The 27,010-nt window shown below is 56.0% G+C and overlaps 1 protein-coding gene across 5 annotated transcripts in view; it reads right to left on the reverse strand.

The window, feature by feature from the left end:
- Positions 1-27,010, reverse strand: part of Bicra (BRD4 interacting chromatin remodeling complex associated protein) — a 67,644-nt gene that overhangs the window by 23,890 nt on the left and 16,744 nt on the right. For all 5 annotated transcript variants that reach the window (XM_078031777.1, XM_078031776.1, XM_078031778.1 and 2 more), the window contains one exon: positions 242-342. The gene's annotated coding sequence lies outside the window, so the exon portion shown is untranslated. The remainder of the gene's footprint in view (positions 1-241; positions 343-27,010) is intronic.

Genomic DNA, 27,010 nt, shown 5'->3' on the forward strand with positions numbered 1-27,010 from the left:
ACTAGCCAGGGTGGCCCACCAAGGCCAGAGCTGCGAAGGATCTGGAGGAAGGGTAAAAGGGGCAGTAAGGTCCTGTCTGCAACTGGCACGAGGCAGGGGGATGGCCCAAGTGACCTAGGCTGGAGCAGGAAGAGCGGAAGGAGGTCACTAAGATAGATTTTGCCAAGTGGGAAAGTTCCTTCCTCATCCCACAGCCATGGTGGACCCAGGGAGGGGCACGGAGGGATTCTTCCCTGGTTACCTGCGCTACAAACGAATCATGAAGGGAAGGAGGGGGTGTCCGCTCCAGGTCTACGCGGGGCCCCCCGCTGGGGACTTGGAGAGTGTCCTTTCAGGGGCCAGCTGCAGAGAGAGAATGAGAGAGGTTGTGAGTGAGACAGAGGCGCAGGGTCAGGGATGGGTCAGCAGACAGAGAGGGGGACAGAGGAGATGGCAAGGGCTGAAAGGGCAAGGCTAAAGGGGTCGCAAGGACAGCAGGGACGAGCATGAGCCGAGGCCATGTGGTTCCCAGCACACAACACCACGTGCCCGCCGCCCATGGCGTGCACCAGGCTGCAGTGCGTGCACCAGAGGTGGTCCCAGGCAGGGCCAGTTCTCCTTCCTCAAGGCCACTGAGTCCCACAGAATTGTCACAAGCACTGAACTAGTGATCATGGAGCCACTGCTCCTGGAGATGAGGGCAGGTTTCTATCAACCAGCCCAAAGTCCCCCAGGTTTCCCCGTTTCAGGACACCCCTCAGCAGACGCTGTGGACACACCACAGGGAGCCGCTGCCTATGGGCCTGCCGCCTCCATGGTGCTTTAGCACAGGGCTTGGGGGCCATTCTAACTGGCAAAATTGTCACCAAAAAGCATAATGACATGAAAACATGGCACTAAAAGACTGAAAAGAGGCTACTATGAGCTGAAATGAAAAGGCCGGACACTGGGAACTCCAATTTTTCATCACACTAGACCCTTTTGCACGTGACCAGGAAGGTACCATTTTTGCAAGTCAGTGAACTGCCCACAGGGAATCTGTGAGGGGCGAGGATGGACTGCAGCGATGACCGTAAGAGCGGGCCTACTGTGCGCCAGCCCCTGGTGTGGGCATCGGGGTGTTCACTCATCTCTCCATCTCAGTCCCTACGAGGCGGGTGCTTACCACCCCTATGTGTCGATGAGGAAATGGAGGCTCAGGGAGGGTGGCTCTCTGGTGAGCGGCCAGGGTGGACACCAGACAGCCCCCTCCAATCGCTGATTATCAGACTAGAAGCAAATACACGATTAGGAGGCGGCAGCGTGTGTCTCTGCATCACTTGTGCAGGCCTGAGACACTCGGGGATTGGAAAGCAATGGTGGTGCAGCAGAGAGGGACCACAGGCGCAGCCGGGCGCTTGCCCTCTTTAGATCCCAGGCCTCAGAGAGCTCTGTCAAAGACCCTGGAGCACGGCCCCTTGGCATCTGGAACCCAGGCGCGCTGCCTGTGGCTGGAGGTGCTCCCCAGCCTCAGAGGGCTTGCAGACCTTCTCCCTCCCTCTGCCGCTGGTTTCCAGCCGGGACCAGCTCTGTGAGCTTCCTGCCAGCAGAGCCAGGGGCAGAAGAGCAGCCTGTGGGTGATCTCCAAATGGGAACTCCAAGTGATCTACGGGAGTTTTCTTTTTCAGATGGGGTCATGCTGTTGCCCGGGCTGGCCTTGAACTGCTGGGCCCAAGGGATCCTCCTGCCTCAGCCGGAGTGGCTGGCACTACAGGTGTGCCCACTGTGCCTGCTTCTGAGAATTTTTTATTCATGTGTTTTTATTCCAATGATAATATTAAAGAAAAGAACAGGGAATTTTCTGGACTGAGGAAAATTCTGCATTGTGACTGGGCTGGGGATTAAGACAAACACCAGGGGTTGAAGGAGACAATCAATCTAAGTGTCCCCTAGGTTTATGATGAAAATGAGGAATTGCGATGGAGATTCTAGGTGTCATGATGGCTTCGTGTTTTCCCTTTTGCCTTCCCTTTAAGAGACACCCCTCCAGCATCTGGTGGGGGTGGTGACAGCACCACCTAGTTTACTGTACACCTATGAGCTGTGGGGGCTCAGGGCCTATGTCCAGGACTGGGCTGCCAGCCACCAAGGCTCCACGTGAGAAAGTCCGAGTTAGTTACAGTTAAATGAAACCAGAGCAAAGGAATGAACAGGAACTCTCCAAAGAAAATACACAAGGTCAGTAAACATAAAAAGATGCTTAGCATGATGGATCCTTAGGGAAAGGCTATCAAAACCACCAGGAGACCACCTCACACACACGAGGGTGGCCACTTAAAAAAAAAAATGCAGAAAGTAACAAGGGATGGCCAGGACGCTGCGGTGGAGCTCAGCGCGGGCAGGAGTGGCAGGAACGTGGCAGAGTCCAGCAGCCCAGCAGCCCCTGCACGCGCTCAGGTTAGAATGACCACGTGATCCTGCAGCCCCGCCTCAGGACACACCTGCAAAGAACTACCCGTGCACCCATGTCCACAACACCGTTCACACACGGCAGCAACCAGCGGCCACCATGGAGAAATTGACACGCAGAACGCGGTGCAAGCACGCGGCTGGGCCGATGCTGGAGGAGGGAATCCCGCACCACCCGCAGGAGCCCGCAAGCATTGTGCTAAGTGAAACAAGCCACGGGGCGCCCGGAGTGATCACAGCGGCCAGAGAGGTTAGGGTGGTCGCAGCTTTCCACTGGAAGGCTGCAAGGCCTGGGGAGATGCGGCGGTAGCTGCGCGGTGCAAACACACTTGACGCCACTCTAATGCACACTTCTGACGGCAAGTCTGGGAAAGCTGGTGGTATGTGCACCTTTACCACCACGAAAAACTCTTAAGGAAAGGCAATCAGGAACATGAGTTTTAAATAAATAATATTTAAATAAAAAAGTTAAACAGAATTAAGCACAGTCCTCAGTTAAGCCAGGCACAGGGCAAGTGCCTGACTGCCACTGGCGGCTGGTGGCCTCCCCAGGGCAGGGCCCAGGGTTGGACACCACCCTTAGCAAGAAGCTCACCCATGAACGTGGTGGATGGAGCTGGCTGCTGGCCCTGGGGCTCTGCCTTTTATTATTCTATGTGGTATATATCTGAAGAGGTCCATCATGAAAAATTTTTAATTAAAATATACTTTAGCCAGGTGTGGGGTGCACACCTATAATCCCAGTTATGCCGAAGGCTGAGCCAGGAGGATGGCAAATTTGAGGCCAGCCTCAGCAACTCAGCAAGGCCCTGTCTCAAATTTAAAAACGGGACTGGGGTGGGGGTGAATCTCAGTGATGGAGCAGCTGCTGGGGCTTAATTCTCAGCACATAAATAAATAAAAGAAACTTTGCTACCTAACATACTACGTGTGGTTGTTTACTGTCACTCCTACCAAAACGTCAAGGAGAGGCTGTTGCCTGTTAAGTTCCCTGCATAGCAGTGGCACACAGTAGGGCCACAATAAATACTTATGGAATGAAAGTGTGAGCTCATGGGGGAGTTCAACAAAACCGTTCATTTATTTAAAGAGCAGCCTGGTGAAAATGCATTCACTAAGCACCTACTGTGTGTCTGGCACCGGGAAGAGCTACGGACATCTTGAAGAGCTACCGCAGACCTAGTCCTTGGCTTTGGCAGCGTAGTCAGTAGTTGTGTACTGAGGATGGCTCTGGACAACCACTGCCTCGCCACCCTCCTGTACCCAGAAGCTTTTGCAAAGCAACGGGGCGGGGCAAGCTGCTTGCGTGCAGAGCTGCCACCCAGCACTGCCAGCGCATGGGGGCGGGGGCTGCTGTGCAAGACTGGCCCTCGACGGCCTGCTCCTGCAGGCATGGCCACATGACTTGAAATGAAATGCAGCATCCCTTGAGAGCAGAAGCTTTAAGAGTTATCCCATGGTTCTGCTGACTCCCAGGACAGAGTGGACAAGAGTGGACATGTGGGCAGAGGAGGTCTATCCGCAGCAGGCAGGCACACAGGTGAGCCAAGCCTTTGCCAAGATAAGTCTCGGAGAGCCGGTGCTCACCTGTGGTCCAACCTTGAGCTGCGTAAGCCCACGCACAGGGCACATGGGGCACCTGGGCACGTGGGGCCTCGTACTAACAATGTGCCCAACACTCCACTGTGAGGGAGGCATGGGGCTGACTCACACTTTATGGAAAACAGACTCAGACGGGGTCAGGACACTGGCTCCAAATCATACCGTGGGGCCAGAATTTGAACTCAGACCCTGTGATTCAGAAAACCTCATCCTTCACCACCACACTATAAAAAGCAGCTGGGCCAGGCCTGAAAACCACAGGCAGCCTGAGAGCAGCAGTGACGCAACAATGACAAAGTGTCCTTCCAGAAAACCGTGTGAATTCCTCCTCCACTTGTAATGCCATCGGAGTTCTGCGCTGTCATCAAGAGCTGTGCGGGAGCCAGGCAGCCTCGTAGGATAGGGAGCTACAGGCCCCGTCAGCTCCAGAACCCGGCTCCCTGTCACTTCCCAGTAGGAATTTTAGTACCTCTCCCATTCCCTGAAGGAAAAAGAGCAAAAGCCTGAGAAACTATGTCACTTGGTGTCACTTGTGGCGTGGCGTCTACCTGCTGCTCTCCCCACCTCCCCCTTGCATGCTCGCAGAGCCCCACTGCTCGGGGGAACACACTTGCCAACTCCGAGATGTAAACAAAGCCTGCTCTGAGCCAGGCCTTTCCCAACTACGGGTCACGCCTTGGTAGGTTGTGAAATTAAATGAGCAGGCTGTGATCCAGAGTGTCTTCCACCAACAGCGTGCAGTCAAACCCACCAAGAGAAGAGAACACTCCAGTGCTCTCGCACGGGAAGGCCTGGTGTTTGGGGAACTTTAGATCACGTGCCTCTCAAACATACTGTGAGCTGTGGTCACACAGCCTGCAGGGAGCTGGACTAAGCCGGCACTCCAACCTCCTTCCCCAGGTATCCACGCTCCCGCCTGCCTTGCAGTTGGAGTAGCCACAGAACCACAAATAACGACACCAGGCGTACAGGCCTGGCGTCTGCTCTGTGAGAAGGACGGGGGGACTCTGGCCGACTTGGACCATGCTTCTTCCAGAATGCAAATCAGAGCTTTTCTGGAAGGAAGCTTTTTGCTCGCTGCTTAGAGTTCTCGACAGAGCTGAGGAAAGTGGAGCTGTGGCAACTATCTCGAAACCACCAGAGGACAAACCTGAGGCTGAGGGAGGAGGATCGCAAGTTCGAGGCCAGTCTCAGTAACTTAGCCAGACCCGCAGCAACTAACTGAGACCCTGTCTCAAAAATAAAAAGTGAGGGGGCTGAGGCTGTAGCTCAGTGGTAAAGTGCTTGCCTCACATGTGTAAGGCGCTGAGTTCGCACATAAAAATAAATAAAGATACTGTGTGTTCATCTACAACTAAGTAAATATCTTTAAAAAAAATAAATAAATAAAAAGTGAGGGGCTGGGGTTGTGGCTCAGTGGCACAGAGCAAGTCTTGCGCATGTGAGGCACTAGGTTCAATCCTCAGCACCACATAAAAAATAAAATAAAATAAAGGTATTGTGTCCATCTACACCTAAAAAATAAAAAAATTTAAAAAAATTTAAAGGTGAAAAGGCCCGGATACAGCTGAGTGGTAAAGCATCCTTGGGTTCAATCCCCAGTTCAAACACACACCCTTGAGGCTGATAGGACCCCGCGGGGGGCGGCTGAGAGGGAGGACAGGGCTAGCGCCTCAGTCGCTCCTCACAGAGTTTGCTTCCAAACTCTCAGCCCTTGCAGGTGAGGCCACCGTCTGGCTTTCCACTCCTGTAGGCAAACACAACGTGACGTCAAGGAGCTGGCATTTCTAGGTGTATCTGCAGTCCACGGCAAGGGCTCTCGGCTCTCGTCTGCCACAGGTCAAAATCAATGACCGAGAAGAGAGGCTCAGGTGGCAGGAGTGGGCTGGAGGGAAGGGGCTGGAGCAAGGCCCGCTGTGGTCAGCTGCAAAGGCCGTCAGGAGGCCCCAGCGCAGCCCTCCGCAGGGTCTGCCGCACTCTGGGCCTGGGCTGCTTCCCCACTGGCTTGGCCAACCGCACAGGATGCATGTGACACTGTGTGTTTCTGAGCCTGGCACACTTCCACCCTTGGCCCAGTTGCCACATGAAGTAGCCCAGGCTAGCCCACAGAAGGATGAGGGACACGCCTGTCACACACCCACCCCCTAAACAGCCAGCCACGCCCTAGAAGAACCGCCTGTGGCCACACATCAAGCCTGGCCAGGAGCTCTGGCGAGGCCCAGCCGAAGCTCTGACCGGGGGATCAAGGTTTGTGTGCAGCCACCAGGGCAGGGTGTAATTCCTGACGATGGCTGTGACAGCACTTTCAGGCCCCCACAGCCTGCCACCATGTGACTGCTACTTCCCTCTCATCGGGGAGCTGGGGTAGGACGACTGTGACTGGCCTGGTGCACAGAAGTGTCACTCTGGCTTCTGAAGCAAGATCAGCAGAAACACGTCAAATTCAGCCTCTGCCCTGCCAGCTGTGACACTGACCCTGGAGGCCTGCAGCCCCAAGCTCAAAGTCCACTGTTCTGGGGCCACTATGCCCTGCGGGAGTCCTGGTGATAGTCCCACCTTTTCCTCATCCCAGCTCGGGAGCCACGCATCCATGTGAGCGGGCTGTTTGCTCCTAGCCAGGGTCGCTGCCAGCCTGAGTGTCATCCAAGCAAGGTCCCAGACAATGTGGGGCAGAGACCTGCTGCGCTATGTCCAGTTCCTCCTCACCAGATCTGCAGCGGGGACCAGTGCTGCCTCGGAACTGCCATGGGCACTTGGCAACACCGCCCAGGGCCATCTCAAGCGCTGGGCTGTTTGTCTTGCAGCACAGCTAACTGCTACAGCCCTCTTGGGGACCTAGGACAAGCCTTGTTCCCCATGGGCCCCTCCACTCTACCCTGCTCTCCAGGGACCGACCTCCCCCCAGCTCTTCCCAACAGCTCCCAGCCTGTGCGGGGTCAGCTCAGTCACCACCGGCCGCACCTGTTGTCAAAATTCCTCATCAACTGGCGAATCAACACTGCCCAAGTGACCTGGCACCCCCCTAATTCCTGCCCAGCCACAAATGTAACCCTTCCTGGGATGCTGGCCAAAACCAGCCCGGCGTCAAGGGCATCAGATGGTCCTGGTTCTGTCCATCTGCCCTCAGCTGCCACCACCTCCTATGCGGTCCCCATCCACCAGAGACAAGGCTACTGAGCCCGTCCCCAGGCCCAGGTGCTGTTGGAGAGCTACACCCTCCTTCACCCTCTCTGTCACCACCAGCAGACAATCCCGTGCCATCTCCTGGTGAGGAGACCCTGGCAGAAAAGGGTGTGGAATTTACCCAAGGTCACTGGGAAGGCAGAGCCAGGATTTGAACCAGGTCCCCAGCCTCATATACCCGCGGGAACCACACGAGGAAGTCAGCATGCCCGCCACACCACCCCTGTGACACCTTCCTGGGCCCCACCTCCTGCAGTAGCCCCGCCAGGTCCTTCCCCTCGGAGTGTCCTGTCCAGCTCACACCCAGGACAGACGGGTGCCTCGGTGGCACCTCCGTGCAGCGCGGGGTCCACGTAACTCAGCACCCACAGGTTCCCTCTTGTGGTGCATCTCCAAGGACCTACAGGGGCTGGAAGGCCACATGCACGGGTGGCCCCTGGGAGGACGAACCTGTGCTTCTGCTTGCCCCGCTTCGCCGGCCAGGAAGCCGGGCTCTCGAGAGGCTGGTGCCTTCTCGGTGCTGGAGTATGGGAGGCAGGGAGAACACTGCAAAAGGGCCAGAGGTAGGGCGCCTGGGCGGGCGGGGAGACGGAGGAAGAGGTTCCACTGACACCCACAGACACGGGTGGCCGGAGGCCGTGGCTCTGGGCAGACGGAGCCAGGAGAAGCTGAGAGAAGCCAGGGGAGACGCGGCCCTGCTGCGCACCTGGTGCCTGAGCTCCAGCCTCCACGGGAATCACCCGCACGGCTTTTCAGCTACAGAATCTGCATTTCCAACAGGTCCCGGTGATGCTGATGCGGTCACATTCGAATTCACTCATTACTGTGCCCACCCAAGAGGACGAATCACAGTGAGGGAAACTTCCTTCCTCGGCCTCTTCTGCAGTGAGTGTGAACAGAGGAAAAGTTCACACTTGGATAGAAAGGCAGAGCCTTGCCTTGGAAGACTGCTTGCCCCCTTCCTTCCATCTGCTTGAAAGACCGCTGTGGGCCTGAGGACCGTGACTGGGGCTGCAGCAGCCATTTTGCATTCCTGAGAGGAAGGCCCAGAAAGTCCAACAGACACAGACCCAGTGGCCTGGCAAGCCTCAGCTGCAGAAGTCACTGGGATGGCTGTCTACCAGACACCTTGTTCCAGGGAGAATTTTTTAAAAACCTGATTAACTAAAGTGAAACACACAGGATTCCAGGAGCCAGCAAGTCCACTCCAAGGGATTCACCAAGAAGCAAAAAGTGTGTCGCCAAAAACATTTGGTACAAAGTATCTCCATGATGGACTGACTCATAAAAGTCCCAAACTAGAAAGAGACCAGCATCAACACTGTCAAATGGACAACTGTGTGACAGCCATGCACGGCTCAGTGGTAAAGAGAATGAACTTGGGCCACTTACGACAGCCTGAAAGAGCCTCAGCTGGACTGAGCCGAGCAAGGCAAGGGGGTGTACAAGACGACACCCCACGTGAGCCCATCTGTGCAAAGACATCAGAGGTGTGCTAGCCTCAGGAGAGGGGAGGGAGTACTGACTGGGAAGGGCATGATGGAACCTTCTGGAATGATGGAGATGCTCTGCACTGAGGCTGGGTGATGCTTACTTGGGGAATATTGGGCAAAATTCACCAGGCTGTGCTCTGAAGGGCTGTGCGATTTCTGTGTGTAAACCATGTCCTCCGAGAGCGCGGCCTGCTGGCCGGTCCTTGTCGCCCACAGTCGGTGTGTCCATAGAGTGGGCCTGAATGCTGAGTCAGCAAGTCCGCAGGCTGCTCTGGGAGATGCAGGGTTAGGGTGCCAGGAGCCAGGGTGTCTGAGGGACACGTGGTCTGTGCATGTTTGTTTTCAATTAACACGGGCTGCTGCGTCACAGACCTCACGGCAGCAACACTGTCACCTCAGGGCTGGAGAGCTTAGCCAATGTGCCTTTTCTCCAAAAGACACGCCAGTCTTCCTGTGCTTAGGGACACTAGCAGCACTATGTGATTTAGCTGTTTCAAGTGTCCTCCGCAAAGAACAGAAACGTGGGAAACTGGGTAGTAAACAGACCTTAGGAAGGGCGCGTGTGGCTGATACGAGGTGAAGGCAGGCGGAGCTGCCCGTTGGGCCTTGGCTGGGAACACGTGCATGGGGGACTCAGGTTTCTCTCTGTCCCTTATGTGTCTGCAGATGCCCCACAAAGCACCGGCAGCACTGATCTGGGGTTATAAAGAAACCTTAGCAAGCAGACAGATTCAAAACTTGCTATCCTGCGAGACTGCGGAGCCCTGCGTGTGGCAATCCATCAGAGATGAGCATGCGCCTGCCCGGTCTCCCCAGGAGCAGCCTGGGATCGTGCGTGGAAAGGCGTGCGGTGGGGAGGTGTTGCCAAGCTGCTAGGAAAGTCCACTGGCACCCAGTGGAAACAGGGCAGATAAATGATGGGCCACCTAAAGGGGGACACTGCTGCCACTAAGAAAAAGAATGAGAGGATAAGTGGCCAGAGAGCACTGGAAGGGAGCTCGACAGGCTGTCAGGGAGGTGCCCGTCAAAGCCACAGGAGGCACACTCTCTGGGGGGAACTACACGGGTGACAGGTGCGGTGACAACCCGCCTGGCAAGTCCTCACAGGGCTGAGCTGACAATGACACATGGCTCTGCCCTGCTGTTTACACCAAGAGACATGAAGACCTAGGTCCACAGAGACTCGCACGGGTCCCAGGAACCACTGACAGCCCGACAGATGCACAGGGCACACCCATGCGAGAGGGCACTGCTTGCCGGGGCGCCAGCATAGGCCACAGCACGGCAGGTCGTGAGGACACGAAGGCGTGTGAAGGTGCCACGCAGATGTCGCACTCTTCCGCTCACAGGATGTCTAGAGACAAACCCAGAGGCAGAGGTGGATCAGCAGTTGCCAGGGGCTACGGGAGGGAGGGGTCCAGAGGGGCTGCTGGGGGCCCGGGCTGCACCCCAAACCACTGAACTGTGCCCTTTAGACAGGGGATCTCATGGCAGGTGAACTACACGTCAACAAGAGTGCAGCAGGAACAGAACAAGGGTGTCGTCTGCCCGCCACAGGAACAGGCTTCCCAGCTCTGTCACATGGACACTTAAGGCACAGAACAGCCCTGAAACGCTGCCATCTGCTGAAGAGGAGGGAGGAGGAGGCAGAGCATCTACCCGAGACGTTTCTGTACGTCTCCAGGACTCCAGGAAGGCCGTGCAGGCCAGGGTTGACCACAAGGGGACCTGGTGGACGGGAACAAGGAGGGGGACTAAGGCCCAGGCACAGCAGTGGACTGGCGGGTGTGTGTTGGGGGTTCCGCTTTGTATTTCCCAAGTTAATCTTTGATTTTGAAACCATGCAAATGTAGTAGCCTTCCCAAATATTTACAATTTTTTAAAAAATCCATTGAAAACTTCAGGAGTCTCAGCCACAGTCCTCAGGGAACAGTGACCAGTGGCTGAGCACAGAGACTAAAAAACCACAGGCCTCCTGGACACCAAGGCCACCATCAACTCCCAAGCCCTCCCTGGCCCTGCCTCTGGTGTCCGCAGGAATCCAGCCACATGGGATGGAGACAACCCTCTTCCCCCCCCTGCCACCACCTTTGCTACCAGACGTGGCCCGAGGCTTTGCCATCCCCCGAGTCCTCCACAGCCTCACAGGGCAGAGCAAACTGTCTGCAGAGGCAGCAGGCTCATGCCCACCCTGGGGCAGGAGAAGCCGAGGTGTGAGGGCCAGGTGAGGAAGAGCGCCCGGGCAGCTCCCACATCCCCTCCTCAGCCAGTCCCCAGCCATGGCACCAGGAACAAGCTTCCTCCTGGTTCCTGCTGATCTCACAGCCAGCACCTCCTGCCTCACTCCCCTGCTAGCCACAGGGACCTGCCGGGCTCCTGGGGCTCCCGCCTCCTCCCCAGTCCCTTCTAACCCTATCCCCAAGGATGAATGCTCTACTTTTTTCCAGGCCATGTAGTTGCCCTTCTCAGGATTCTTTGCTGACTCCCTATTGCCCCCCTAAAAATGCCAAATGCTTTATCGAAGGTGCTGGGGAGACGGCAGTGAGGAAAACAGACTCTCCTGCCCAAGCAGGTGAAGGGGAGGCCAGAGGGGCAGTGAGAGCCTGGAGGGCCACGGTGAGGACCGGCTCTTGTTCTGAGTGAGTCCAGAGCTATGACCTGACTCCGGTTTGCACAGGATCCTTCTGGCTACTGAGCCGAGGATGACCTGTGGGTAAGGACTGAGGTAAGGAGGTGACAGTGATGCTGCAGGCAGGAAGCAGTGGTGGCCACAGAGGAGTGAATTGGTCAGACTGTGGGTCCAATGGCAGAGCACAGGGGTTCAGAGGTGAGCTGTAGAGGGCCGTGGGGAGGACCAGAGCCAAGACCTCCGCAGAACCTGGGGGGTGGGAAGGTGTGGCTTGAGTCCTTAGTGAGGTGCACAGTCTCCTACCCCTCAGCTGTCACCTCTTCAGTTGTGACCACTCCTCCTATGGATCGGATGGCCCCTAACTACCAAGTACCTTATTAAGAGAGTTCAGTCACCTGCCAGCCCTAGACAGAACAGGTAGGGCTGCTCAGAACCTCGGAGACAGAAGGAGAGAGGGAGGGAACAGGAGGAGAGGGGGAGGCCTGTGCAAGGACAGGACCTCGAGGCTGTCCTCCCAGCAACACTTCCTGTGTCTCCTTCCCACCCCAAACCAGAGCTTCCAGGCTTACATTTGACTTTCAATCCTTCAGTGATCCTGGGACTGACGGGTGTGTGGTATGAGGCAGGAATCTGATTTTGTCTCCTTCCATTCGGGTGACCGGTTTATTTTTTGTCCTCCCTTCCATTTACCATGAGTCTTGTTTCCTCCCAGAGCTGACCAGCAGCCACTTTGGCCTCCCACCATCTGTAAGTACCTGCCTCTCCTCCTGGGCTCTCTGCTCTATTACACTGGTAGAAAGTGTATTTCTATTTATTCCCAAATCTTAAGAGATAAAACAAATTAATGTATATAGGTCTTCAATACATGGATTGAGGCTAGACAGAGGAGATCAGCAGAGAAGGAAACAAGGCAAATCCAGGAAGGGCACTAGATCTCCTAGGAAATCCACTGACATTCCTTCCTTGATGACATGTATTAGCCAGCTTTTTGCTACTGTAATGAAACATATGAAGCAAGTTACTTTATAGAGAAAGGATGGGTTTATTTTTGCTCAGTTTGGGAAGCTGAAAATCCAAGCAGCACAAAAAAGACTCTTTTGAGGGTCCCCCGGGGGCTGTAGCACATCATGGCAGGAATGCATACCACATATCTTTGCATATGTAATCTATCTTTCCTTATAAAGCCACCAGAATTCAATCATAAGAACTCAGGACCTCGGGCTGGGGCTGTAGCTCAGTGGTGGAGTGCTTGCCTCGCACGTGTGAAGCACCGGGTTCAATCCTCAGCACCTCATACAAATGAGTAAATAAATAAAGGTGCTGTGTACAGCTACAACTAAAAATTAAAAAAAAAAAAAAAAGAAAAAGACCTAATCTACTGAATTACTTCTAAACACCCTAGTTGGATTAAGTTTCCACTTCCTTAATGTCATTAGCATAACACTTTGGGGATTAAATTCCTTCATAAGTTTTGGAAGGGCAAATCAGCCTGACACATTCCTGGTTTTTCAGTATCCATCCCATTGGGTCAATTTATATGCTATAATATCAACTTAAAATTAATCACCACAAGAAAGACACAGACCACATCAAAAAAAAAAAGATTAAAGACAATAATGAATATTATAAGTACTAATAAAAATGTTTTAGAAAGATAATAACGTATAGAAACTAAAGCTCAAGTAACATGATTCCATCAATATGAAATGCCCATAAGGGGTAAACCACAGAAACAAAAATCAAAGTAGAGGCGGCCAGAGGGCAGGGAAGGAGGGGTGAGGACTGGATGCTCAGTAGGTACTGGATTTTCTGATTAAAAATGTTCCAGATAGAAAAAGGGTGATGGTTGCAAAACACTATCATTGTAGTAAATGCCACTTGATTGTACAATTTAAATGGTTAATTTTATGTTGTATGAATCTTATCTCAAAAAAAAAATACCCAACAACTTAATGGAACCACAAAATAAACATGAAACAGATAGTTCCATTTCTATTCAGAACTTTTTATGAAACACAATACAAAGTAAAAGCAGGGATGTTTTTAACAGAATAGGCAAAAAAGTTGGCCAAAACTTTTTAATTATCAGAACATTACTGGAAATAATCACTACTGTTGATCACTGATAAAACAATGTTATTTAAGATTTTTTTAATCTCCCTCAATGCCTTTAAACTTACATTTGCAAGTTTAAATGTATTTAAGTGTGGTCATATGTGCGAATAGTTTTAATAAACAGGTAACAATCTGGGAATAGTGATGCACGCCTGGAATCCCTTAGGACTCAGGAAGCTGAGGCAGGAAGATGACAGGCCTCAGAAACTTAGCAAGACCCTGTCCCAAAATAAATAATAAAAGGGGGGCGGGGGCTGAGGTTGTGACTCAGTGATAGAGCGCTTGCCTAGCATGTGTAAGGCAGGCCCTGGGTTCGATCGGCAGCACCATAGGTAAGCAAATAATAAAGGTCCACCAATAACTAATAAAAATATTTAAAAAAAAATAAAAAGGGCCGGTGGCAGCTCAGTAGTAGAGCACTTGCCCAGCAGGAGCCAGGCCTTGGGTCTGATTACGGGCCCCAAAATGATAGCAACAACCACGACGAGGATGGTGGCCATGGTGAATGGCTCGGCCGTGGAGCCGGAGTCCGAGGGTTGAGTCCCACCTCTGCCTCCTCGTTGCTGTGCGCACCTCGGGTGAGGCTTTGACCTCCTTGTTTCCCTCGCTGTAAGAAGTTAAAAGCACGCCGCACACGTGAAGGTACATGTTCACCTTTTTTTTTCTGCCGGAATTTACTGCCTTGGCCAAATGACCATGGTCAACGACACAGCAGGAAGCCATGCTGACCGTCACGTAGCCGTCATGGCCCCTAGTCCCTAGGCGCACTGGGCTCTCCAGGCGCCCACCCACTGCCCGGCTCCTGCTAGGAGACCAGGGCGAACCCCAGGGATCAGAGGGCAGCCAGGAGGGGCTGGGACAGACGACCCAGGGCCAGGCAGCGCCCCGCAGCGCCCTGACGGTCAGGCAGCGCCCCGCCAGAGGCCGGAGCAGGGCAGCAGCGGGGTTCTCGGGACGTCCGACTCCACGCCCAGCCTGGCCGGCGCCAACCTGCGGGGGCAACGCGGGCACCGGCTTCTTGGTCGGTGGGAACGCGAGGCTGCACCACGGCAGCGAGAGGAACACGCCGGCCACAGAGGAACGAGCCGCAGTCACGCGCATCGAACGCACCACAGTGAGAGGAACGCACCGCAGCCACGAGACAACACGCCACGCTGACAAAAAGGAACGTGCCAGTCACACAAGTCAATGCACCACAGTCCCGCGAGAGGAACGAACAGCAGTCCCGCGAGACTGCGCCAGTCCCGCGAGAGGAACGCACCACGAGAGGAATGTGGGGCGGTCACGTGAGACTAAAGAGCCACAGTCGCGTGAGACGGTAACACTGGGAAAACCAGTGGTGGGTGTCCCAGACGGTGCCCGCTTCGTGACTTTTCCACAAACCTGAAACTACTCACAAGTAAAAAGTTTACCTTAAAAAAAAAAAAATCTGGGCGTGGGAGTGTGGGCGCAGGGGTAGAGCATGCGCCCAGCAGGCAGGAGGCCCTGAGTTCGCACACAGCCACTGAAATTTTTTAAAAAACCTGATAATCTCAGCCTTATTCAATGAAACCGGAGAGGAAAAAAAAAGTGCTGGCCACGGAACCTGATCTACTACTTCTGAGAGGCACTGTGCCCCTGGGCTCCCACCTCACTCAAAACAACATTCCAGGTCCTCAATAGGCCACAGACCCTGCATGATCTGTCCCCATCCCTTCTCTTTCCTCACCCCCTGCCTTCTCTCCTCCATCTAGCCTCCTCCACATGCCTCCCAAACACTAGGACCTTCCTCAGGACCTTTACACATGCTGCTCCTCTGCTTGGAAGGCTTTTGCTCTTCCTCCCTTTTCTCTGCTGCCATCAGGTCAGTGAGGCTCAACCCATCTGGATTTATAATTACAACCACTGCCCTAACCCAGCCCTGCCATCCCCCATCCTGCTCTGCTTTTCTTTAAAGCACTGATCACTATCTGACAAGCCATAAATGTGATTTATCTTTGCTCTTGCCTGTCTCCCCCAGGAGGGGTGAGTTCCAGGTTTCTGTCTGTTTTGATCACTTTGTGTAAATACTGACCAGATGACCCAACAGGGCTGTTCTCAGCAGCCACAGCTGGTGTTGAACAGCGGAGCAACTGGAACAGACGCTGCTGGAGAGGGGAGAATATCCACAGGCTGACCAGGGATTCAGAAGCGGGGCTCAGAATGGGGGCCACTCAGAACTAGTGAGGCCCAAAGGACCCAGAGGAGACCTGCCATCTGGAGGTGGAGAGGAGGTAAAGGTCATGGGCCAGGTCACAGCCAGGGTGGCCACAGTGGCTTGGAAAAGCCCAGTCTGTGGGGAGGGTGGTGACACTGGGCTGCACAGAAGGCTGACCAGAGGGATGAGGGCACGAGGGGGCAGCAGCGGGAGACGGCCATCCCTCCTGGCTCCGAAGGACTCACCCACCGGCCCAGGAGACTCTCAGACTGGTTGTCTACACCAGAGGTTCCTGCCTGCCAAACGCAGGGAGTGCCCCTGTGATGGAGAGAACCCAGGACTGGGGCGATGTTGAGGAGCTCACGGTGAGTTTCTCACATCAAGCCCCACAGCACCCCCCACAGGGACAGGACCAGCGGCGTGGCTGAGGTCGGGCCTGCCTTCTTGTTTGCAGGCACAGGGAAGAGGGCACTTCTCAAGACCACAGCAGGGACTGGAAAGCCGAAGCCCAGCAGCAAGGACCGCAGGGAGGCTTCCAGGCCTTGTCCAGGAGGGACGTCCAGGAGGGCCACGGGACAAGGGCCACAAGGGAGCCAAGCAGAGGGCAGCAATGGGGAGTTTTCCTAGAGCTGGGGTCGCTCTGTGTAACTTCGCCTTTTTGAATGAGACATTGTGGACCATAGCACATTCCAGAATGTTCCTAGCACCCCCTGAGTGCAAGCAACCCGAGGCCCAACAGGAGAATCCATGACAATCACAAAGAAGTGCCTTTGTGCACTGCTGGGAATGTAAAATGTCGCAGTTGCTGGAGACAATCTGGCAGGTCCTCAAAAAATTAACCTGGAATCACCCAGAATTCCACTCCCAGGCAGACCCCCAGGAGGGGTAAGCAGTCCACACAAAAACCTCATAAAACCCTCAGTGGAAGCAAACTGTGTCCACTCCCCGATGAAGGAATACACAAAAGGGAGTCCACCCAGAGTATGGAACACTATTCAGCTAGAAAAAAGAACAACGTACCAACATATGTGACAATCTGGACAAACCTTGAAGATACTATGCTGAGAGAGAGAAATCAGCCGGAGGGGAAAAGGCCACATCATGTACGAGCCTGTTTGCATGAAAGTGTCTGAAACAGGTAAATCTATACAGACAGACAGATCCGTGGTTGTCGGGGGCAAGGACAGATGGCAACAGAATTAGGGGGTGATGGCCAAGAGACGCAGGGTTTCCTTCTGAGCTGATTGATTATGGTGACGGTGAGACGACTGAGGGAACTGCCCCCGTGAGACGGGTGAACTGCACGATGTCCCAGTAGAGGAGTTTATAAGGCACTGTGTGTGCGAGGGGCTTCACGACTGCCAGAGGAATCTTCTTTTCACAATAAAAAGAGGAAAGGCTACAGGCTTTCTGTACTGGCCACACGAGGCACCAGGTCATCACCCCTCTGCAGACTGGAGACTGTGGCAGCCCCTCGCCAAGGGCACCGGGGCCACAGGGCAGGTCTGCTGGGAGCCTGGCTGGGGGGCGGGGGGGTCTGTGGTCGGGCCCTCCCCAGGCTCTGCAGGAGGCCAGGACGGGCATTGGCCTCCAGAGAGGTGCGCACTGCCATGGCCTCCTGAGGGTCCAGCGTGGCACCACCATGGCCAGGACTGTGGGCACAGGTGGGCGCTGCTACACTTTCCCGCATGCCGGCCCTGGACAGCCCTGGCCCTGGCCCTCAGCTGCAGCCCCTGCTGCTTTCTCTCCAGGGACGTCTTCCGGTCACTGTCCAGAATTGGCAGACCCCTCCCCTCCAGGCCCACGCTTCACCTGCCTCCAGTTGGCTCCCTGCCCCTGGCTGGTCCCCACAGGGACACTATCGCAGGGTGGCTCTTTTCATTCAGAGGAAGGTCCCCACCGGGGCACTCAGCTCCTCCACCTGCCCGAGGCCTCCCCTCGGCCAATACGACCTCCTCCATGCTGGCTGCTGCCTCTGCCCGGAGGGTTCTCCCCAGGGACCGGCCGTCCATTGCTTTGGCTCCTTCAGCTCTGCTTAACTCTTAACTGAGGCCATCTCCCCCAACCCCACCCCCTGGGCCTTCCTCTCGAACACTGACCAGCATCTGCTCTGTGACTGACCCACGGGCACGTTCACTGTCATCTCTGAGGCAGACACTTAGAAAACACTCGGTCACCTCTGGGTAGCCACCTACAGATGCGCAGGTTCCATGCTGCATAAGCCCGGAGAGGGTCCTGTTATGGTCTGGATGTGAGGTGTCCCCCAGAAGTTCACATGTGAGACACCAGAAGGTTGAGGAGAAATGACTGGGTGGTGGCCTCAACCTGACCAGTGAATCAACCCTGATGGCGTAACCAAGCGGTGGCTGGAGCGGCTGGTTCGTTGGGGGCAGGGACATGGGGTGTACATTTGATATCTGGAGAGAGGAGTCTCCCTCTCTGCCTCTTGATCGCCATGTGAGCTGGTCCCTCTGCCGTCCCCTCCCACCATGATGTCCTGCCTCAACTCCAGCCCCGCGGTGTGGAGCTGGCTTTCTGTGGACTGAGACCTCTGACACCGTGAGCCCTCAAACTTCTCCTTCTCTACAGCTGTTCTGGTCAGATCTTTCAGTCACAGCAGCGAGAACGCGGACTGAAACAGGTACGCTCTTACTTTAGGACACTAGAGCTTTGTACGTAGATGACCACAATGTTCTGGCAGATGGCAGTAAGGGCCACAAGAAAAGGTTATCTGTTTTGCTGTGACAAAACTAGAGGACTAAACCCAGGGGTGCTTCACCACTGAGCTACATCCCCAACCCCACTTACTGTGTGTGTGGAGGCAGCGTCTTGCTAAGTGCTGAGGCTGGCCCGGAGCTCTCCTGCCTCAGCCCCCGAGTCACTAGGATCACAGGATGCACCACTGCCTTCCGTGGGTCATCTGTTCCTAATTCCACCAAAGCACCATCGGGCTTAGGGTCATCTGGTTAAAGATAAGGCAAACTGCTTCTTCAGCGGCTGCCACACATACTGGACTGCTTGTGTTCTAATCTCCTGCTAACACTAAGCAGCTCTGTGACTTTGGGCAGATTACTCAGCCTCTCTGAGCCTGTTCCCACCTCTGACAATAACATGTCACCATAACAAGATCATCAGGAGGATTAAATTAATGAATAGGGGAAGTTCATGGACCAGGCTCACAGGATGTGAGCATTACTATACTAGTGGCTGCCATTCTCAAATCCCTGGGCTCAGGCTTCAAAACAACATGGGAAAGACATCCCTCGGTGCAGTATGGTTCAGCCTCGTGTGTAGGGCTGGGCAGGGTGGCACACACCTGAAATCCCAGTGGGTGGGGAGGCTGAGGCAGGAGGACTGCAAGTTTGAGGCCAGTCTCAGCACCTTAGCAAGATGCTGTCCCAAAATAAAAGAGGCTGGGGGTGTGACTCAGCAGCTAAGCATCCCTGGGTTCCACCAAAATAAAACAAAAAATAGCAACTCCTGTGCAGGTGAGGCACAGCCTTGGACCTGACTCGGGGTCCCATGCCAAGCTCATAGGGGCTGGCAATGCAGGGAGATCTTTGCAGGTGCCCTGGAAACATGGGGAGTGCTTCCTGCAGGAACTCAGCCCTGTTCACCTAAGGACCCGGGTATCCGAGTCCTCCTCGGGGGGACAATAGTGTCTACTTAGAAGGGCAGAAATGCAGGGGACAACCCGCAGCGGCAGAGCTTCTTCCCCCAGGATACAACCACCGGCCTGTCCCCGCAGCCCCGGTGGAGCCTGCCCTACTGCAGCCTGCCCTACTGCGTGCGCTTCCCCCCTTCAGCTCTCAGAACGTGCCCCTTATCAGAACCAGAATCGACGCCGCAGAGCGAGGGGAGAGCAAGTGGGTCCAAGCGGAGCAGGGTTGCAAGTCACTTTGGCATTCTCTGCACTTTTGGAAATTTGAATATTTCATTTTTTCCCTTGTCTTTCCTCTATTGTCCAATGAGCTTGGGTGATTTCTTTTTCACAACGTCAAGGCTGTGTTTGTAACTTTTTATTGAAATTACATGTCCCTCAAATGCACATACTGTAAGTGAAACAGACTGTCAGACAGCATGCCCAGTGCTGGACGAGGACAAGGACAGGCGGCCAGCCCTCCGGGCAGTTGACTCTGCAGTGTGAGTAGAGACGGACCCGGGGGCTCACTGCTGAGCCACATCCCGGCCCTTTTTAGTTTTTATATTGAGACAGAGTCTTGCTAAGTTGCTGAGACTGGTATCAAACTTGCCATCCTCCTGCCTCATCCTCCCCAGCTGCTGGGATTACAGGTGTGCACCACGGTGCCCAGCAGGACGTTCTACTTTTAAAGGAAGAACCCTGAAGTGGTTAAGAACATGAGCTAGAAAATTCCAACCTTGGGTGCGTCACGTGCATCTCACTGAGAGTTAGCATCAGGCAAGCTCAAGTCCAAGGACATTCTACCAAACTCTCCTAAAACATCAGTGTCAGCTGGGACATGGCTCATGCATCAAGAAGCACAAAAGAGGCTGAGAAAACACTTCCGATGGAAGGAAACCTAAGGGACAAAATGCAAAGCGACTTGTGTGATCGCAGTGCGATTGCCTTGGGAGAGCCGAGAGGTGCAGGCCGCGAGCCAGGGCTCAGCTTGGCGCTCCGCTGTGGTCCTGAGGTGGCACCAGAGGACAGTTCACCAGAACCCAATGCAGAGGTGCTGAGGCAGAGTAGCACGAGTGCGCCCCCACTCTCCAGTGGCTCAGGAGAAGCGAGCATGTGCATGCACCGTGCAGCACCGTGCAGCACTGGGCACCACGGCCCGGTTTCCATATGAGAAAACTGAAGTCAGGGAATGCTTTGCTCTGCAGACTCACTGAGAGCGAAAGGGAGAGGATGAAGAGGGCAAACGCGGCAATGTCGAGAGCTGGTGAATCTCAATAAAGGATTCTCTATATTATTTTTGCCACTTTTCAATAAAATTCAAAATGATATCAAAATATGTAGGTTAGCCAGCTGTGGGATCGCACTGCCTGGATTTGCCCCCTGCTGTGCAACCTAAAGGGAGTTACTTCCCCTCTCTGTGCTCAGCTTCTAGATCTATAAAACAGACACAATAATACGCAGGCCGCCTCCTGGGCTGGTGGTGTTCTGCCTAACACACGCAGTGTGTCACAGGTGACCCACATTCTGACAGAGGCTCTGGGCACTTTCGTATTCTCCAAATTGCCCTGGCTCATGGGCTGTTGTGGGATTGAACGAGTCCTCGGGTCTCTCCCAGTCACGCACGGAACGTGTTGTCACTCTGAGAGGGAACCAAGGCCGTAGGAACTGCGCCTCGTGGTCCAGCAACACCCGGCTGCTCCCAGCCAGGAGCCCCACTGCTCCCGTGCTCGGCTCTCCACTGCCGCCTGGCAGCGGCTGCTTCCCCAGTCCCTTGTCACAGCCTGTCTTAATGCCAGGGACCCTGGTGACAGCCCAATAGAGACGCTGGCATGAGGGGGTGGCTCGCGCTGGACGCCAGGAATGCTGTGAAGGGCCAGGTGGCCCAGCCAAGGCAGCCCCTCCAGGACTGGGCCGCGGCCACGACCAGGGGAGGGCCCGGCACCCAGGGCCGAGCTCCAGAGGCCGGCTGGGCCTGGCCGGGACACCGAGGCCTCTGTGGGCCAACTTTTAGAAACCAGGAAAAATGCTTTGGGAAAGGGACCCATGTGTCTGTTTGCCTTGAAAATCTGGAACATTCCGCCTACGAGAACCGAGCAGCCCGGGGCCATGGCCGGCGTCCCCACCACAGCTGGCTGGCTACCCACCGGCTCTGGGGTCCGGGTCGGCGCCCAGCCTTCTGCTCCACTGGCACAGACGGCAGGCCACAGACAGGACCCGCGACAAGGAAGAAAGCTCACAAAAGGACACTGGAGCAGCGACCAAGAGGAGGCGCGAAGGCCCCGGGCCAGGGAGCCTCTGCACACCTCAGCCACCAGGCGATCAGAATGACGCTGGGACAAGGCCTCACTGCGCACCCACTGCAGGTTTGGACGGGGCAGGGCAGGATGGGGCACACCTTGGGGACCGTGTGCACCTGGCCGAGCTGAACAGACCTGTCACCGACCCTGCCATGCCACCCTCAGTGTTCACCCAAGAGAATGACAGCACAGGTCCACCCGGGGACTGGCACGGCGTGCACAGCAGGGGCGCCCGCAGCACGGGCTGCTGCTCAGCGGCAGAAGCAGTGGACACGGCTATGCCTTGAGGGCGGTCTCAATCCTGTGACAGGAGCAGGACACCAAGGCGCCAGCTGTGATGCCCCTTCCACTCATCTACGGTGGCATCAGGGATAAAATGTGCGGGAACAATAGAGACGAAGGACTGAGAGCTGTGACCCGGGAGCCAGTCACAGAGGACACAGAGAACGACGGCAGCCCGGGTTCTCGTGGCCACAGCCAGAGGGCAGATGGCAGGACGGGTGACAGGTGCTGTCGGTGGGCGTACTCCGTGATTTGATGGCAGTGGTGGTCGCACAAGGGTATGCACTTCTCAAACCGCATCCAACAGCACTTTTAGGTCATCGCGTCCCCCGTCCTTTCACCACAGCTGACCAAGTCCCTTAAGGGAACTCGGGCCACCCGACCACGCAGCTCCAGCCACAGCCGTCGCCCATTTCGGAGGGACCTTCGCCGCCCGCCTGGGCCTCGGGCCTGGGCACCTGCTTCGGCTTCTGCCAGACACACCCCTCCTACTGGGAGGGACAGGCGCGCTCCCTCACTTCCTTCAGGTCTTGGCTCAAATGTCACCATTTTCAAAGGGCTGGTTAAAGCAACCCTTCACACACCAGCTGCCGCCACCCTCTCTGCACAGCACCCAGCAGCCCGGGGAGTCCCCCTGTGGGCACCCTCCCAGCAGGTCACTCCAGGGCAGGGACCTCTGTCTGCTACGTGGCACCCACACTCCCAGAGCCCAGCCCGGCCCACGGCAGGCACCAGCGACTAAGCGAGCAGAGGGACGTCTGGTGGCTCTGATGGCACGAACTGCAGAGAAGCCCAGCGATGTCTAAGTGAAGGATGGAAGAAGCCCAGGCTAAGACGGAAACGGAACCACCCGGGAAGGAACCGAGGCTCAGAGAGGAGAAGGTACTGGCCGCAAGTCACACAGCAAGGAAGAAGGGGGCAGGCACCCCTGACCGGCACCACAGAGCCAGCGGTGCCTGCCGCCTGCACCCTGCGCAGGGAGGGAACCAAGCTGCACCCCAGCAGGGCCCAGGGCGGGGTCTGTGTACCCAGTCAAGATGGAGAGACCAGGAAGAGGGGGAGGAAGTTCAAGATACAGCAGTCAGACGGTGGCTCCCTCTCCGGTCTGGAAACAGAGCGGGACGTGAAACGCACTTTCTCGCCTGAAGCTGCTCAAGGCTGGGGCACAGCTCCATGCTGGACCTGTCCAGCAGGTGAGGCCCGGAGTCTATTGCCCAGCATCACACCAAAAACACCCACCCGAGGACGAATGGACAGACAAAGCCTGTCCTATCCAGACAATGGACTATCACGTGGCTGAAGAGAGCAGCTGGGAGCAGCGGGGCCCTCCTGGGACCCCAGCTGCTCGGGAGGCTGAGGCAGGAGGACCCAGGTCAGAGGCCAGCCGGGCAACTCATGAGACCCTGGTTCAGTGCCAGAGCGCCACGGGGTCCATCCCCAGTACGGGAAGGGAGAAAAGAGCCAGAGACAGACGCTGCAGCTCGGGCACCTTGCCAGGCCGTCGTGCTGAGTGACCGTAGCTGGACATGGAAGGCCACGAGCTGCCTGATTCCATCTACGCAGCGTCCAGACCCAACGCCGCGTGTGACAGAGCAGATGAGCGGCGGCCAGAGACCCGAATGCAGAGGGTGGGTGGCGAGCGGTGCCTGCCCAGGGGCACAGCCTTCCCTGGGTGCCCAGGAGGACACTCTGGAGTCAGACGGGGCACAGCTCTGTGGGCCACATAGCCCAAGTGGCACAATTCAGGGGGGCGGTTCCTGGTCCTCAATTTGAAAACTGTAAAAAAAATTTAAAAAGGCCCAATCTCTGGATCAAGCCAGAGGACTGTGGTGTGGGGGAGACGCCACCCCTGGGCTGTGCGTACACACTGACTGTGCGTGGGTAAAGCTGCAGGAGAGCCGGGGCTGCACCAAGGACAAGAGAAGCAGCACAGCAGCAGCCGCGTGCTGGTACACTGGAGCCTGGGGACGAGCACCAGGTTCACTGCCCAGGGGCCTCCTGGGTAGCCACGACTCAGTAAGTCCACCTTCCAGAGGAGTACTAGGAGGCTGTGAAGAGGGTGCGCTTGAGGAATCCCTGCCATGTTCCTAAAAGGCAGAGGGCAGAAAGGTGTAGATTATCCTGTCACTAGTGCCTGAAGAGTGTGTGCACACGTGTGTGTAGGGGGAGACGGGGGGGGGGGGAGGGCACTTGAACCTCTCTTTCAAGAAGCCCCACTGTTCTCACCTGGGAGGGATGATCTCATCAGACACACTTTGTTGCTCTGAGTGGTGTATCTGGGAATGTGTCCTCAGTTCCAAGAAAAATGACAAAAATCCATAAGATAAGAGTTTCCCCAAGAAGGGCGGAGACAGCCCTAGCCCTGCTCCTGAGGCTGGAGGAAGCTCAGCTGCGCCTTCCGGGGGGAGGGTGGCAGCCGGCTGAGGCCTCGGGGGACAGCGCTCTCTGGAAGCTGCTTCAGAAATCACAGTGCCAGGCTGTGGCTGGGGGGCGGGGACGGGGCAGCAAGTCACTGGAAATGGCATCTTCCACCCTGGCTGAAGGCAGGGCCCGAGCAGCTCCGCTCCATCCCTGAGGCGCAGCTGACCAGCCGCCCTGCGCTCAGTCCTGCCGCCCTATGGCTGGACCCGGCTCAGGGGGCCCAGCGACAGTCAGAGAAGACTACACTCACAGGACCCCTGGGGTGCCCAGAGGGGCAATCCGGGGCAGGAGGCGACTCGGGGTGAGGAGGACCAGCTTTGGGGAAGCACAGGTGGCTGCAACCCCGCCGGCCAGGTGCAGGGAGCCGGGTGCCGGGAGCTGTCTCAGTGCGGCCGGTTTAACACCTTAGCAGGAGTATGTCGTGGGGGCCGCCCGCCACCCTGCCACCGGCTTGGGTTCAGCATTCCAACCCGATTTCCCTGATGGCATATCCCGCGGGCACCGCCCCTCCTGGGCACACCTGCATTGTCCACAGGTGGTTGGGGTGGACCAAGGTCACCCCACGCTGCTCTTTCTGTCCCCACTGGCAGCTCAGGGAAGGAGGAGGCACCAGCTCGGCTGCTGCCCAACCCTGAACCCAAAAGGCCGACAGCCGCAGTACCCCGTGGAACCCCGTGGAACCCCGCATACATGGCTGTCTGCGGGACCTCGCTGTCCCACCTCACCGCGCCCACTTCAGGAGCAGACACCTGGACACTGCGGACAAACAGACTCGGGGGGGGGGGGGAAGGATGGTGAGCCGGCCCTGCAACTGTGGTCCCTCGGGAGGCTGAGGAGAAGACGAGGTGAACCCAGGACGGCCACCAAGCAGCCAGGAGAGCAGAGCCACACTGTTTCTAAGCAGATCTTTTATGAATAATGATCTGCAAACAAAAAAAAACCCGAGCAATAAAAAAGAAACGGCAGCGGACACGCTTCTTGCTCTCCAGTGTCGCCAGTGGGCTCTGGCCCCAGCAGGCTTTCCAGGCCCCACTGGGCCTCCAGCTCGACCCCCAGAACCCCGACTTGGAGAAGCCACTTTCCAGGTGCGCACGGTGAAACCAACACTGAGACCTTTGCTCAACAAACTTGATCAGTGTCCACTAGGCCCCAGCCCTGATCCTGAAAAAGCATGAACTAGGAAACCAATCAGTTAATCCAGAATGCAGTATCGGCTGGTGTAAGTGGCCAGAACAAGGTGCGGAGGGGAGGTTTCTAGCAAGGGTGATGTTGGGGACATCACGGGAGCTATGGGAGGAAGGCAACAGTAAGTGCAAAGTCCCGGAGGCAGGAATGTACTGGGCGGTGGTTGCAGTGGTTGCGGGGGTCACATGGCCACCAGGAGGGAGGTGGAAGTGACCGGAGGCTTTCACAAGGCACCTCCCCATCCCAAGGGCCCCTTCCTCAGCCGCGGGTGGGTGCCACAAGCTCAGGAGGCAGAGGCAGGAAGGGAAGGGGACAGAGGCTGCCTGCAGGGGATGGCCTCACTGGCCTGAGGCATCAGGAGGAAACTGTCACCGTGCTGTGCTCCTCTGCAGGAGGGCTCACCTGTTACAATGGCTGGCATGACCTGAGCTGGCAGTAGCCGCAGAGTGGTACTGCAGGCCCCGGGAGGTCCAGGCCAGCCCGGGCCTTGAGCCTGTCTCAAAACCACGCGGAAGCTCATGCAGTGTGCACAGGAGGGATACGGAGACAGCGAGCTGGGCTCAGGAAAGCCGGGATGAAGCCTCAGGGCCACCTCCAGGGCCAGACCGCCCGCAGCACCCTGGGGACGGTAGGTTCTGAACGTCCACTCCCGACCAAGGCCGGACCAGCGTCTCCGGCCCCTTCTACAAATCACCACTGTCACCAGGGAGGAAGTGGGCTGGCCTTTCAGGACCACCCTGCAGAGTGGGCACCTTTACCGCCACCTGACAGATGAGGGAAACTGCACCCAACGAGGAACAGCCCTCTGCCTCTGGTTGCGCCAGGGTGTGACAATCGCTAGAGTAAACAGGCTCTTTGAAAAACCCATCTTACAGATGAGGCCACAGGATCAGAGAGGGTGTGCCAGAAACCCAAGATCAACCAGGAAATGAGTGAGAGCGCTGGCTTCGGTCAAGATCTGAGCCCACACACTCTGCCTGCCCCTGAGCCACCCACCCCTGAAGCCCTTCACATGTAGTCCCTTTCTTTTGGGACCCTCGGATCCTCCAGGTTCCTCTTTGGCCAACATTCACCTCCTCAGGGGCTAAGTGCCCAGCACACCTGCTACACGCAGGCTCTGTTCTAGGAGCTGAGGGGACTGGGAACAAAACCAAAGTCCCTGTTCCCTTTACACTGACCCATCTGACGAGGCTCAGGGTGGACACAGAAAAGAACAGTAAGACAACACATGCTATGGAAGGTATCTTAACATATTTAATTTGCATGTACTTGATCCTGACGTAGATCTGTAAATACTGAAATACAAACAACAGCACCCCAAATCGACAGATTAGGGCTAAACGTAAAGTCAACGCAAATGTGAACCAGATGGCAGCGGACACTGCTAAGTGCCAAGGCGGCAAAGCCCTGTGAGACCAGTCAGGGCCCTACAGTCTTCAGGAAGGTCAGGGAGGGGACCTACCACATTGCCGCGGTCAAGGCCACGTGCGCTCAGTGGCTACTGTGTGGGGCAGCAGAGGTCAGCCACCGTAAGGACCGTCTTGATGCCAAGTGACA

This window comes from Ictidomys tridecemlineatus, chromosome 15 (genome assembly GCF_052094955.1).
Source record: "Ictidomys tridecemlineatus isolate mIctTri1 chromosome 15, mIctTri1.hap1, whole genome shotgun sequence".
Classification (NCBI taxonomy): domain Eukaryota; kingdom Metazoa; phylum Chordata; class Mammalia; order Rodentia; family Sciuridae; genus Ictidomys; species Ictidomys tridecemlineatus.